The sequence below is a fragment of the Silene latifolia genome, chromosome X, assembly GCF_048544455.1.
Source record: "Silene latifolia isolate original U9 population chromosome X, ASM4854445v1, whole genome shotgun sequence".
Classification (NCBI taxonomy): domain Eukaryota; kingdom Viridiplantae; phylum Streptophyta; class Magnoliopsida; order Caryophyllales; family Caryophyllaceae; genus Silene; species Silene latifolia.
The window spans coordinates 296490814-296507235 of record NC_133537.1 but is presented as its reverse complement, the minus strand read 5'-3'; the positions used below and the strand labels follow the sequence as shown (position 1 = coordinate 296507235).

The following is a 16422-nucleotide window of genomic DNA, read 5'->3' as shown; positions in this document are numbered from 1 at the left end:
AGAGGAGGTGGATGGAGCTGATTGGGGATTATGACATGGATATTATAGACCATGAAGGGAAAGCTAATGTGGTTGTAGATGCCTTGAGCAGGAAGAGTGTGCATTCTCTTTGCACAGCTATGTCTTTGATGAGGTTGAGAGATGAGGTGGGGAAGATGGTGATGCATATGATACAGAGAAGGGATTCCAGAGGGGACTTGTCTGTGGAGCCAGACCTTTATGATGATATTCGCAGGAAGCAGGCTTTGGATCCCAAAATTGAGGAGTGGAGAGCTGGAGTAGAGAAAGGGACGGTATCTAGATTCTCTATTCATACAGATGGCAGGGTGAGATTCGATGGGAGGTGGTGTGTACCCAATTATGAGGAATTGAGGAAGATGATCATGACAGAGGCTCATTACACACCATATTCGGTACATCCAAGCGGTGACAAGCTATATAAAGATTTGAAAAAGACTTTCTGGTGGCCTGGGATGAAGAAGGAAATAGCTGAGTTCGTGGCTCGTTGTTTGACATGTCAGAGAGTTAAAGGAGAGCAGCGACGACCACAACGTAAGATTCAGTCTCTTGAGGTACCTGAGTGGAAGTAGAAGTCCATTTATATGGATTTTATAGTGGGTTTGCCGAGGAGTCAACAGGATAATAACATGATATAGGTTATAATTGACCGACTGACCAAGTCAGCTCACTTTGTGCCTATAAAAGATACTTTGACAAAGATACAGTTAGCTTTGGCTTATAGGAAGCATCTGGTTCGTTTGCATGGGGTGCCTATGGATATAGTGTCCGATAGAGATGCAAGGTTCATATCACGGTTTTGGAAAGAGTTGCATGAATTGATGGGAACTACTTTGAAGATGAGTACTGCATTTCACCCTGCGACAGGTGGCCAGACAGAGAGGACCGTCAAGACTTTAGAGGATATGATGCGAGCTTGTGTTATGGATATTTGTGGTAGCTGGGAGCAGCGTTTGGATCTAATTGAGTTTTCTTATAATAACAGCTATCACACGAGTATTGGTATGGCACCGTCTGAGGCTTTATATGGGAGGAGATGTAGGAGTCCGATTTGCTGGGATGATAGAGCTGAGGCAGTGGTTTTAGGGCCAGAGATGGTACATGAGATGGTTGAACAGGTTAAGCTGATCAGACAGAAGATGAAAGCGGCTCTGGATCGACAAAAGAGTTTTGCAGATTTATATCGTCGTGACATAGAGTTTCAGGTTGGGGACAAGGTTCTTTTGAAAGTGTCTCCTATGCGTGGGGTCATGAGATTTGGGAAGAAAGGGAAGCTGAGCCAGAAGTTTATAGGACCATATGAGATTTTGGATCGTGTGGGTGAGGTTGCTTACCGGGTAGCTTTACCAGCTGCTTTGGATAGAGTGCATAATGTGTTTCATGTGTCCCAGCTGCGGAAGTATGTGAGTGATCCTTAACATGTGTTAGATGTAGAGAACATCGAGCTGGATGAGTTCTTGTCTTATCTTGAGGTGCCAAAACAGATTCTTGATCGCAAGGTTAGGAAAACTAGACGTGGGAAAACAGTGTTGCTTGAGGTTCTTGGGTCTAACCATGAGGTTGAGGAGGCTACTTGGGAGGCGGAGGAGGATATGAGGGAGCGGTATCCGTCTCTTTTTTATCAGGTATGTGTGGTTACGGGGACGTAACCATGTTTCTTTTAGGGGGGTAGGAGATGGTCGCATAGAGTTTTTGTATGTTTTATGTTGGTTTAGTACAGTTAGTAGTTGTCTTGTGTTAGGTTGAGTGTTGTTTTGGGAGATGTATTTTGAGTTTTGTTTTGAGTTTTGGTTATGTTGTTGTGTCGGAGTAGTGTTAGTGTGTTTTGTTTTTGGTTATAGGTTGAACTTCGGGGACGAAGTTCTTTTTAAGGAGGGAAGACTGTAATACTACGGTTTTATGTGTCTTTGGGTACTCTACCGAGTGGGGATTACTCTGTCGAGTAAGTAGTTTTTCACGCAAAACAGTAGACTGCCTGTACGGTACTCGATCGAGTAAGTTGGGGACTCGATCGAGTAAGGGCCACTCGATCGAGTAAATCACTTACTCGATCGAGTAAGTGTGTTTTTACGGGTTGTTTAGCCGGGTTTTGTTAATGATGCAATATTAATATAAAAGGGTGGCCGTCACTATTCTTAATCACTGTTAATCTTTCTAAAAACCTTTTTGAGAAAAAGAGAAGTTACGTAGTTCGTGTTCTTCGCATTATTAACAAATCCCAAGGCTAGGAGTGTCGGATTGTCTCGTTCTTTACGCCGTTGTGATCGTTGTGTCGAGGGTAAGCTTTTTATATAATTTTCATAATCTTTTGTTAAGTTTGGTTAAACCCTAATTTGGTAATGTTGGGGGTTTTTAGGTGATTTGTATGATTGTGGTAGTAATTGTATGCATACGTGTTATAGGAGGAGGATTCATTGAGGAAAGATTCAGAATAGCTGCTAGACCGTCTGTGGTGTTTGCATTCCAATTAGGGTTTCCCTACTCAGTATTGGTTATATAGCGTTATTGGTTGTTGTTGTTGTTGTTGTTGATTCCTTTATCGTATTGGATTGGATTTGGTGATTGTTGATAGTATAATGTTGATTGGTTGTGTAACTGTCTGTGATCTTTGGGGTGCGTCCCTGGCTGAGTGGAGTCACTTGTGGGAGTGGCTTCACGCCCTTAATTCGCCTTCTGTGGAACCCGCCACGGAAGGGATGTGCACATTAATGAACATGGGTTTATCGCTCGAAGAAGATGAGCAGGGCTTAGGTGGGAACGGCTGCGGTCCCCCACTGGCGGCGAGGAGTACTTGTTGTGATGGGTACTCTGGCAGGGCTACACACTTTAGTGTGTAGTCAGATTGTGGAGATGAGATGGAGTTGTGCTGATTGAGTTGATTATAATACTGTTTCTTTGCAGCTGTTGTTTTATGTAATCAGTACTGACCCCGTTTAACTGTTTTAAAAACTGTGGTGATCTATTCGCGGATGGTGAGCAGTTGTTGAGCAGGTATGATGGCTTATGCGAGGGATAGCTGGGATGGCGTCATCACATGTCGTAGAGTCTTCCGCTGTGTCATGAACTAGTTGTTTAGTCTTTTGGTTTTTTTTGAGAACTTGTATTTCTTTTATAAGTTTTGGATATGAGTTGTATCACTTAAACTTTATTACTATTAAAGTACGTTTCGTTATTGTCCATTTGATTATCATTGCCTCGGGCAATCGAGATGGTAGCATTCTTATACCTTAAGTGATCCTGGTAAGGCACTTGGAGTATGGGGGTGTTACAATTCGGGGGCATTTGTAGCTAGATGGCACATAAACAACATAGAAATGCGTGTAAATATTGGGTAAAAACCTTATATAAAATATACGCATCAAATCTCCCCAAACCAAACCTTGGCTTGTCCCCAAGCAAACTATGAATGCAACTAAAGACAACTAATGGAACGGGACAAACTCATCAGCTACAAATTGCCCACCCAAACCAATTTAATACAACAACCAACAAAGTGGCAAACGGTAGGTACAAACGAGTTAAATCAATGCTTTAAACTATTGAATTGTCGACCTTGCAAGACTCATATATATCGGACTCTCACGGGTCGCTCATCACACAAATTAGGCACAACGTGAGTTTAGAAGTATGAGATAGAAAGAAGTAAAGACACTCACCTAACTCTACCTATAAGAACATTCATGCAGCTAACATGAAACCAATTTTTATTGACTGTGCATACGCACTCCAACCAATTAGGACCAAGGCACATACCGAGGACTTACATATAATGTGAGGTGAAGCAATTGGGTAAGAAGGGGCAAAATGAATTTGGATAAGTGGAGGTAAAGCCAAGCTAGTACAGCCATAACCAAAAAGTAAACTCATTCCGCTTCGCTACTCAATACAAATATGCAGAACTGTGCCATTGTGGCAGAATATCACTCACATCAATAAATGACTCCCCATAAAAAGTAATGATAAGCATGGGAGTATTACTCAACGATCTCTCTTTTTTTCTTTTTGTTTTTCTTCAACATTTTTTCTTTATTTCATATTTGTTTTCCAAAACACTTCTTCAAATCGAACCACCAACTTCAAATCTTTCAGAGCGAGCCAAATAGACAAGGATAACAGCATACCCGCAAAAACCACTGGAACAGGGCTGGCTAAGTTTGGATATAGTTAAGGGGTCGAAAGGCAAATTTGGCTATTGTGAATTTTATGGGTAGTAATGAAAAAAGGGTTATAAGTTACCTCTCCACGTGTGTCACCACCGCAAACCGAATGCATACAGGTACTGAGAAAAGAATGTCATGTACGTGCAAATTGATGTTACATGTCATATAGAGAGTACTACTAACATCTTAATTGAAACTAGTCATGAATGTCACCAGTTTATTAAGCTTTAAACCTTAGAATGTAAATGTAGCTTGCCAATAAAGGAGTCATGTCTATTCGTTCAGATAAGTTTAAACCAAAAACTCGTAGATTATGCACATTACCATGCCAAAAACATGTTAAGAATGTGCAAGGCAAGGGTAAAAGGCTCAAAGTAGCATAAAAGTTCAACGTTCCGACTCAACCTAAATGCGAAAGTAAACGTGAAGTTTTTTTGAATTTTATGAGATTATGAGATTTTTGTAATTGAAACAAACAATGCATGCGAAAATTAATAAACGTGTAAACTCAAATGCAATAAAACAGCATGCAGACGCAGATATGGACGCATATCTCCCCAAACCAAACCGTACAATGCCCTCATTGTACCAAAAACATGGAAAGGGAATGCAAACCGATGAGAAAAGAAAAGGATAAGCTCAGAAAACTTACAAGATGACGTGAAGTAGGGACCTCCCCAAACCGACCATAAACATGGGAGGTCATAATTAGCCCCATAACATCGCAGGTTGCAAGGTATAGTAGAAGGACTCGATCGAAAGGACACGGTGTCCGATCGAGTAAAATGGGCATCACAGGTGCTCGATCGAGGAAGTAAGGCTCTCGATCGAGAAGGCTTCAGTTGCAGATACTCGATCGAGAAGGACATGTGTTCGATCGAGAAGAATGAGAAGCAAAAGTGTTCGATCGAGCAAATCTAGCACTCGATCGAACCATTTCACGTTAGGTACCTGCAAAAACGCAACACAAGTTATGGAACTAACAAAACAAGCTCTAGCGTTCAGTCTATCGTTTCTAAAACTTACACTAAAGCACACAAAAACAACTAAAAGTTTGATCAAAAGTACAACAAATTACAAGCCAGGTTGCCTCCCGAATAGCGCAGGTTTAAGAGGTCCCGCACGACCTTTTTGACTTCATGTATCTGGTTTATCTGGATTATCGAAGTAGAGAACTTCGACCCTGCCAACCACGTCATTTGCATCATAGTAGTGCTTCACATATTGGCCATTCACTTTAAATCTTTCTCCCTCGGAATTCTCCAACTCAACGGACCCAAACTTTGTGACGACAGTCACTGTATAAGGGCCACTCCACCTGGACTTCAACTTACTAGGAAATAGGCGCAGTCGGGCGTTAAATAGCAGCACTTTCTGCCCGACATGGAATTCTCGAGGTATGATCCTTTTATCGTGCCATCTCTTCGTCTTTTCTTTGTAGATGCGTGAGCTATCATAGGCATTTAGCCAAAACTCCTCCAGTTCATCTAGCTGCAATAATCGATTCTGACCACACAACTTAGGATCATAGTTTAGTTCACGAATAGCCCACCAAGCCTTACACTCTAACTCAACAGGTAAATGACAAGACTTCCCATAAACCAACCGATACGGTGATGCACCAATCGGTGTTTTAAAGGCAGTCCGATATGCCCATAATGTGTCATCTAATTTAAGACTCCAATCCTTCCGTGATTTAGAAACTATCTTAGCTAAAATCTCTTTTAGTTCCCTATTAGAGACCTCAACCTGCCCACTAGTTTGGGGATGATACCCCAAACCACGATGATGTTGGACACCGACTTTAGACAATATAGATGTAAGTTTCTTTTCTTTAAAGTGCATTCTCCCGTCACGAATGACGACCCTAGGGACACTAAATCAGGGAAAAATAATCTTTTTAAACATCTTAATCACAGTCTTGGCATCACAGTTAGGTGAAGTAATCGCTTCCACCCATTTAGACACATAATCCACAGCCACCAATATATACCTGTTACCTTTACTAGATGGGAATGGTCCTTGGAAATCAATGCCCCAGACATCAAAAACCTCGACCTCTATAATGCCATTTTGTGGCATCTCATGTCTCTTAGATATATTCCCAGAGCGTTGGCAAGCATCACAAGCGGAAACAAAAACTTTAGCATCGGCGAATAACGTAGGCCAGTAAAAACCAGATTGAAGTACCTTGGCCACGGTTCACGACGGACCATGGTGACCACCACAAGAGGATGAATGACAGCCTTCTAAGATTGCTTTTGTCTCCCACTGCGGAATACACCGTCTGTAGAGACCGTCTGCACACTCCTTAAACAAATAAGGATCATCCCAGAAGTAATGCTTAGCATTATAAAGAAACCGCTTCGTCTGTTGATAAGACAAGTCAGGTGGCAGCTCGCCACTGACAACATAGTTAGCCAAATCTCCGTACCATGGATCATGGTTAGTATTAGTACAAACATCAAATAAGGAATCATCAGGAAAAGAGTCATTAATAGGCAAAGGATCCTCTCCCTCCTGCTGCGGCAATCGCGACAGATGATCTGCCACTACTACAATTTTTCTCAAAGAGAATGGTTAAACACCGTTCTTGAAGCCTCTTTGAACCGTCCTGTGCCCAAGCGTTCTCTTTTATGTAAGAGACCGGTTGGTACGAAGTCAACCCGTTCTCTTTGTAATAACAACCAGAACGGTTGCATTACTTACCCGTGCTCATTGATTTATCAAGGAGAACGGTTTCTATTGAGAACCGTTGTCTTTGATAAAGCTGCTATATTTGGATTCTAATTTTTAAATTTGGCGCCTATTTTCAAAGAGAACAGGTTTAACATGTAACCGTTCTCTTTGTTTCTGATATTTGAATTTGGCGCCTTTATTTTATATTTTCAAATAGAACAGGTTTAACGTGTAACCGGTCTCTTTGATTCTGATATTTTTTTTTTAATATTTACGATTTTTTAGTATCCCTACACGATTGAATCGGATAGCGCATATAAATTATACCTGCAATTCATATACTCAAGCAAGTTTTACGCAACAAGAACCTGAACATTCATATTTAATTTGAATTCACAAGACAAATCCTTGTCAAATTATACCAACTCTTATCATGTCTTTAAGAGCCTAAAGGCTACAAATATCGAAAATAAGTACAAAGCATAAATAAAAATCCTTCATTCCTCATCACTTAGTTGCCTAAAGTACAAAAATAATTAAACGCCAAGAAGAAGCTGCCAGCATGGTCTTCATCCAACATTACTTTAGGGTTTGAAATTGAGTGTGAATTCAAACCAAATATTTCGCACCTCGTCAATTTGCTCAACCGTATATGATGGTGGGGCAGTTAACATGAACTACATACATAAGACACCAAAAATTTAAGTTAATACACTATATACGACATGTAAAATAAAATAATTACTATGATGAAAATGAGAAATACAAAGTGATGAAAAATGATTGAAATGATAAGGAAAAGACCATACATTTGGGGTGATATTAACATATCTTGCTTTGATAAGGTCCAACATATATCGGCAAACATAATATACGCATAATACGCTCCCAACCGGCTGCCGACGACACTAAAATAAAAACCCATAATGAGATTTTCAAAATGAGTAATTACTTTAGATACCCTACTCATTATGCCCCACAATGGTACAATCATCATTCTAGTCATCTTATTAGCTTAGCCACAAAAGCATTTACCAACACAATTAGCATTCACAACAGGATTTACATACCTTTGAAGCAATAGTATTAGTACTACATGTACGCAATGATTTCTATAGTCAATACTAACAAAGGTATGCGTAGATAGGTCGGATTTTTAATGCTCAAAAGGTTCAACATTATCAAATTATTATGTCTGAAAACATTATGAAATAAATCAATAAGAGTAAAAGAGTGTATTATCATCAACATATCACCAATATAATTTTAACACGAAGGCATACTCATCATAAATGGAAGGCAACGCATACCGGTGACAAAATATTAGTGTGTGGCAGTAAGTTTTCACACCAGTACGTGACACCACCATTTAAGTTATCAATTTAAATTTAGATGGAACTGATAACATACAAGCAACATGTTAAATAGGTATTCGTATTACTAGCTATTCGACCAGTTCGATATACCTTAATAATTTTCCAAGTAAGCAGTTTCGCCTCGAACCCGGCAAGTGGATCGATAGAGTTTCTTTTCTCGAATGCTCTACATTTCAATTAACTAAAATAAGCCGTTACTTCAAAAATAAATCAAAGCACTAATAACAAGTATAATACACGATTTACCTAGTAACAGTTTCCACGAAAAACTGTCGAGGCTCCATATATCCAGCAGGATCACACCAATACACAGTACTATCAGATGGACTAGTCACACCCAACATCCAATGATCACTACGATTAAAACAAGGGAACCATGAAAATATCTTCAAGAAATTAGCCACGAATAAATAAATAGAAGCAAGGTTGAAAAAAGGGACCAAAGGTTGTGGAAACCTTTGAGTCTTCTTCTTCTTCATTACGATCTCCATCTTTATTAATTTTTCTCCAAAAAGTTAACATTCATAATAACTAAGTATATCATAATACACTTTTAATTTTTAGAAAATATAAAATTACCTTACTAGGACCATGAATATTATTCTCAGGCCACTGAACATATGAGTCCTTCGCGTCAATCAATACTACCAAGTTGTCCCAAACAGGCATGGAAAACTTAGCATTTTCCGATCCAGAATGTACTTTCTTAACTTGTACTTTCTTATAACCATCTAGAAGTGAAGTGCCATGAACACTTATGAATTCCGATTTACTTTCCATGTACATCAAGCCTGATGCCACCATCTTATTTGGATTTCCGGGTAATGATAATTCACAGTCTCTCCAACCCTTAAAATTTAGTAAAATCAGAATTTGAAACTAATTCTCGCACATATAATCAGAAATTTTGTGCAAATCAAAGTGATAAATCAAATGATATACATGTTGCCCACTAGGAGGCTCTTCACGTGGCGGTATTGTTTCTTGGGGTGGATGTTCACAGTGTGTTTCTTGACCAGATTGCTCCTCGCTCTCTTGTATTGAGATACTATGAGAACCATCCGTAGATGCACCAGCATTCAATCCTTGAGTACTCATAGACATTCCTTTCATGAAACATTCTAATACTTCTTGACTTGGCTTCTCACCACTTTGCCAAAAATGCACCATCATCTTTTGCATATCTGACACTTGTGTTTGCAAAGTATTTATCTGCATGTCGTAAAAAAAAATTCTCAAATCAAGTTTAATGTAAAATAATCTACAAACAATAAATATATTTAGACCTTTTAATAAATTCTTTGCATTATATACATAATAAATTATCGTTTGTTTGAGACACTCTACTTCTGTCGTCGGTCTTTTGGGAGCCTTTCCAAAATACTCAGTTATGCATATGCCATCAGGAACTCCTCGTACACGGCCACCATGTTCAGGTTTGCCGAGTGCCTTAGCAAGTATATCTTCTCGTCCTTTAGGCACAAATGTACCTGCCTCCACCTCTTTTTCTAGTTCTTTCTACACCCATTCATAATATTATGTAAATACATATTTCTCTAAATTCCTAGAAATAAATAATGATTCATATAACAATTGAAGAAATTAAAATTTTCAAAGAGACTTCCTTATCATATTCGGTCAGATTTCCGTTATTAGGCGTCTGACCCTTTAGCCAAGTTAAGTGTCGATCAACAATCTCCAAAATGCGTCCTTTAGCAGCAAAGTCTTTCTTCTATAAAAAAAATTATGATTATTACTGTCTAATTTTTTTGTGCAGATATACATAATAATTGTGATCACATAATACAGAACCTCAAGAACCTGCAGTACAGAGTAGTAAACTTGAGTAATACCATCATGTGTTGGCAAAATCACCTGATGAAACAGAATTGAAGTGCCAGTGGAATTGGCTGCAAATTTGACAGTATTATGTGATAAAATTGGTGAGGATAAAAGATAGAAGCCAAGCCATTGCTAAACAGAACTGAAGCTATTGACAATTTTTCAGAAACAATACTGTATTTTAGACTTTTAAGTCAACAAGGCAACTGACAAGTCTTATTAAGACTCTAAATCAGACTCGACTTATCCAATTACTTACGACTTTAATTGCAATACCACGGTAACCTGCTCGAGAGCCATAGAACCTTGTCTTCTTCATAGAAGCATTCATCTTATTTTTTGCACTTATTTCCTGACATTTTACAAAAGTATAGTTATATATATATATATATATATATATATATATATATATATATATATATATATATATATGTACATATATATATATATATATATATATATATGTATATATATATATATATATATATATATATATATATATATATGTACATATATATATATGTACATATATATATATGTACATATATATATATGTACATATATATATATGTATATATATATATATGTATATATGTATATATATATATTTATATATATATGTATATATATATATATATTGTAGAAATGTCTTATGAGTTACGATATTGTAAAAGTTGTTTACAGAGTATGATATAGAGAGTAGAATTTATAGTTCTGACAAGTCTGGTTGTAGTGGTGCTATGATATCACTTAGTGATGTAATGCTTTGATTCATATTAATACAAAGTTAACATTTCACCAAAAAATAAAAAATTAAACAAACCTAATAAGTGAATATTACCTTAAATGCAGCAGTAGTGTGGGACGTCACAAACTCACGCCATTCATCTGGTGTTATATGGTCATACAATTCTGGTGGTGTCCTCTTTATTGCTCCCGTCTCGTCGTATAGCCACTCACGGACTAAGGTGCATTTTCACTTTCTCCATAAATTCCCGGCCTTCTGAAGACACCAATCATAACGGTCTTCGATGACGGTGAAAGCGCCCTACACATCAAACTCACAACAGAAGTTAAGAAGGCATGGAATCAGTGCCTGTACTGGTATTTTAACTGATAAATACAGTTTTTTAGAATAAAGTTACGGTGAAAGCGCCCTACACATCCAAGTACGTACGACTTTAATTGCAATCAGTGCCTGTACTGGTAAAACTGATAAATACAGTTTTTTAGAAAGTTTGGCCAAACACGAACAAAGAAGAAGCAATCAACGAAAAAAGAAAGAGGCGACCTGCACCAACATTGAAGTATGTATTTTTTTGCCTCACCGTGATACTATCCAAAATTTCTTCCCTCGTAACATCATCAACATCGTCCCACGATTCTACTGTGCAACTAACATGCCTCCGAGTAGTAATGCCAATCCAGCTATTAAACTTCCCAGCGTATGTTCCTGTAGGCAATCTGTCTTCTTTATCCCACTCCAATTCAATTGGTTTTTTTTCCTTAACAACTTTTGACACTACATCCAACACTGTTTGACCTCTCTCCTTACACCTTCTCTTCCTCTTCTTGCATGTCTCACCATCATCGTTATTTTTATTCTTCTTAGCTCATTTACGCCTTTGTGGACCCATTAATAAACCTGCATTAAGAAATTAACAATTCATCAAATTCAGTAAATGTATTAAAATAAATAGACCGTGTTAAGTTTGACAACGTACATAGTATTTATAAAGCAGTTTTACATATAAGCATAAACCAATATCTAAAACCATAACTTACTCATGTGTCAACACCGCGAGGTCGTTTTTTCGAAGGGGTATCGGTAGTAATCGATATTCCTTCATTATGATCATCGCGGGTATATAAACTCGAAGTATTGACAGTGTCCGAATCATCTAAATTGGATACATTACGATCAAAACCCTCAAATACAACATCTTCATCAAAACTATCCACATCTCTCCTACTCCTTACGAATAAAACAACTAACCAGTTTTTATCCAATGGATCGGTGATATAAAACACCTGCTTTGCTTGTGTAGCTAAAATGAAAGGATCTTCCTTGTGTCCAAATTTATCAAGATTCACCAAAGTGAATCCTAATTCATCCTTACGGACGACAGTTTTATTTTAAGACCATTTGCACCAAAATACAGGTATTTCGAAATCTGTGTAATCTAACACCCAAATATCTTCAATAACTCCGTAATAATGCATCTTACTTAAAACTGGATTCTTATCTTTTGAACTAGAATAGTGCATTGCTTCAACTTCTAGACACACTCCACTATTTTGCATCGTACTCTTGTCATCTTGCTCATGAGTGTAAAAGGTGCATCCATTAATGGCATAACCACTATAAGAAGATGCATATGTATTTGGGCCGAAGCAAAGTCTTCTAAATCGGGAAGAAATACAATCAGGATATTTTTTCAGGTCTTCTATCACTCGACCCTTGAACCAAACTCTAAATGTCTTGTTGCGCTCACTTGTGATCCACATCTCAGTTTTATTTCGATGATTCTTCCTTAAGAAAACCATGTGTTCCTCAATGTAAGGTTGTACCTCATCCTCGTTATGAAGGACATATGTGTGTGCTGTATGCAATTTATCAATTGCCATATTTTGACGGACATGACCCCTAAGACCTTTGCCCATCATCCAGTCACTATGTCGATTTTTAGGAATGCCAAGTAACTCAGAATTTGATAAGTGTGTATAACAATAAGAAAGTGCTTCATCAATGATAGCACGCTCAGCAATGCACCCTTCAGGACGATATCTATTAGACGTATATTTATTGTATACTTTCATCAATATTCCAAAAGGATATTGATACCTTAAGTAAACAGGTCCAAGATACCCGATCTCTCTAACCAAGTGTGCGGTCAAATGAACCATGATTGTAAAAAATGAAGGAGGAAAATAAATTTCGAATTGACAAAGAGAAGTGACAGTTAGATTTTGCAAAGCATCTAACTCTCCAGGATCAATAACTTTGTTACATATGGTATTAAATAAAAAACAGGACCTGGTTATGGTATATCGAACCTTTTTAGGTAAAATAGAACGAATGGCCACGGCTAGTAACTGTTGCATCAAAGCATGACAATCGTGAGACATTAGACCACTAAGCCTAAGATCCCGCATTGACACTAGGCTACTAATATTCGAAGAATATCCCTCTGGAACTTTAACACCATGCAAACACTTACAAAACTCTATTTTCTCCTTTTTGGAGAGTGTATGGGCAGCAGGAGGCAAATAAGTCTGTAGTCCCTCCTCTTGCGGGGCTAACTCGGGTCGAATTTTCATATCCATCATATCCTTCCTAGCCGCCGTATTGTCTTTTGACTTATTTGGGACATTGAAAAGAGTGTTGATAATATTGTCACAAACATTCTTTTCAATAAGCATAACATCCAAACAATGTCTTATGGACAGTTCCCGCCAATATGGGAGTCGCTCAAAAAGAGGTGACATTTTCTTGTATCCACGAGATGCTAATTTAGAACCCTTTTTCCCATATGTAATTTTAATATCTTTCACCCTTTGACATACATCTTCACCACTTAACATCTTAGGACATGGAAGATGATCAGGTTTTTCATTGACCGGTTTTTGTTGCCTACGATATGAATGATCTTTCACCCTTTGATATACATCTTCACCGCTACTACTTTCTCTGCGCCCGTCTTATCTTTGATTTACAGATCAAATTCTTGGAGAAGGATTATCCATCTCAAAAGTCGTGGTTTAGCCTCTTTCTTATCAAGAAGGTGTCTCAGCGCTGCATGGTCAGTAAAAACAGTAACTTCTGACCCTATCAAATAAGAACGAAATTTCTCCAACGCATAAACCACAGCTAACAGCTCCTTCTCAGTAGTGGTGTACTTCACTTGAGCCTCATCCAGAGTTCGGCTCGCATAGTAGATCGCATTCAAAGCTTTGTCTTTCCGCTGGCCTAAGACTGCTCCTAGTGCAAATTCGCTAGCATCGCACATGATCTCAAATGGCAGATCCCAGTTAGGAGGCTGGATAATCGGTGCTGAAATCAAGGCCTGCTTTAACATGTTAAAAGCAGAAAGACACTCATCAGTAAATACAAAGGGGTCATCTTTAAGCAACACCTGTGTAAGCGATTTAACAATTTTTGAAAAATCCTTAATGAACCGGCGATAAAAATCGGCATGACCAAGGAAACTCCTCACTCCTTTAACATTAACAGGAGGAGGAAATTGCTGAATCACTTGCACCTTTGCTTTATCAACCTCAATGCCCCTATCAGAAACCATGTGCCCTTAGACAACTCCCTCGTTGACCATAAAATGGCACTTCTCCCAGTTAAGCACCAGATTAACTTTAATGCAGCGCTGCAACACTTTATCAAGGTTAGACAGACAATTATCAAAATTACTTCCATAGACACTAAAATCGTCGATAAAGACCTCCATAATAGACTCTATATACTCAGAAAATATCCCCATCATAAACCTTTGAAAGGTGGCAGGGGCATTACACAAACCAAAAGGCATCCTGCGGTAAGCAAAAACACCTTGAGGGCAAGTAAAAGTAGTCTTTTCCTGATCATCTGAATGAATAGGGATCTGAAAGAACCCTGAGTATCCATCTAAATAACAGAAAAACTTATGAGAAGCTAACCTTTCTACCATCTGATCAATGAAAGGAAGGGGAAAGTGATCTTTCTTTGTGGCAGCATTTAGCTGTCTGTAGTCTATGCACATCCGCCAACCAGTTACTGCTCTAGTAGGTATCAATTTATTTTTATCATTCTTAACCGCAGTAGTTCCTCCTTTCTTAGGGACTACCTGAACTGGACTCACCCATTTAGAATGACCAATAGAGTAGATAATACCTGCATCAAGTAGCTTCATCGCCTCAGCCATCACAACATCCTGCATCTTCTGGTTCAGTCTGCACTGACCTTGTCTGCAAGGTTTGTGATCTTCCTCTAGCTCAATCCTGTGCATACAGATATCAGGGCTAATGCCCTTAATATCGTCCAGTGAATATCCCATAGCTTTCTTGTTTTTCTTAAGAATAGCTAACACATCAGTCATCTGTTTATCATCCAACTTAGCACTAACAATGACAGGATATTGCTCTGGATCATCTAAAAATGCATATTTAAGATGAGAAGGAAGAGGCTTACGCTCGAGTACCTTTACCTCCATAGCGCAGAGAGTATTTACCAATTGTTCTACCCTCTCTCCTTCAGCGTCGGTGAGTTCACGCTCATCTAATGCAGCTTCAAGCAAATCCAACACAGCATCATTGTTCTACTGATTATATGCACACTCATCTAACAATGTCAAAGCTTCCAGTGGATCCTTAATCAAGGAATCCGACCAGAACTCATAAACAGACTCGTCAACGCTATCAACTGAATAACAAGTATCCTCTATCATTGGGCGAGCAAGTGTACTAGGCAAACTGAAGGTGATGGCGTCATCTCCCACTGCAAGAGTTAAACGCCCTTATTTGACATTAATAATGGCCCCAGCTGTACATAAAAATGGTCTTCCTAATATAATTGGGGTCCGGGTATCCTCAACTATGTCTAAAACAATGAAGTCCACTGGTATAAAGTGTTGGGGCTGGTGTCCTCCACAGTTAGTGCAATGACATATAAATCTCTAAAAGGATCAAAGGGTATACTTTTGTATTATTATCAGTTGGTCCACGTTTATCAATAACGGTTGGCTTGCTAGATAAGTTTGACGTTATTGTCATACTGATGGCGGTGATCAACTGGTCCCTAAAAGTCACACCTATAGGATACGTTTGAGAGATGTGACGGTATGAAAATACAGTCATGTTGATGCCTAATTTGACTAAGCAGTTAGTCGGAGTTATTGACTAATAATTAGTCAAACGCGATGTTGAGATAATTATTTAATACGGATTAAATAATACTGGCTAATGAGAATTAAGCGGTTAATTCGTAAATTGAATATAAACGATTATATTTAATTAATGTATATTGAATTAATTAATTATACAATATTGTCATTGTCGGACAAGTATTAATATATCGACTGAGTCATGTTACTAGTTGATATTTTAATAACCGATAACCGATGACGATTTATAATAAAATCCCGTCATATACATTTTAGCATTTTGAGTCGGACCACGAGTTAAAAATAAGGAGGAAGTGGAAAGCCCACTCCCTCCCTAATGCACACGGTTTAGACGAAGCAAACAAAAGGAGAGAGCCTCTCTCCTTTTGACCTAATGCATTTCATTTGCAAACAAATTAGGGTTTCGGGGCAATTTTCTCTGAAATTCTAGATCTCACATCGAAAACCTCACAAAAA

General features: G+C 38.3%; 1 long non-coding RNA gene across 1 annotated transcript; it reads right to left on the bottom strand.

The window, feature by feature from the left end:
• Window positions 1–9564: 9564 nt before the first annotated feature.
• On the bottom strand, window positions 9565–11574 carry LOC141621880 (uncharacterized). The gene is made up of 3 exons (XR_012532755.1): window positions 10917–11574; window positions 10335–10427; window positions 9565–9751 (listed from the first exon to the last, which is right to left on the bottom strand). It is a non-coding gene; the product is annotated as an uncharacterized LOC141621880 (long non-coding RNA).
• Window positions 11575–16422: the final 4848 nt, after the last annotated feature.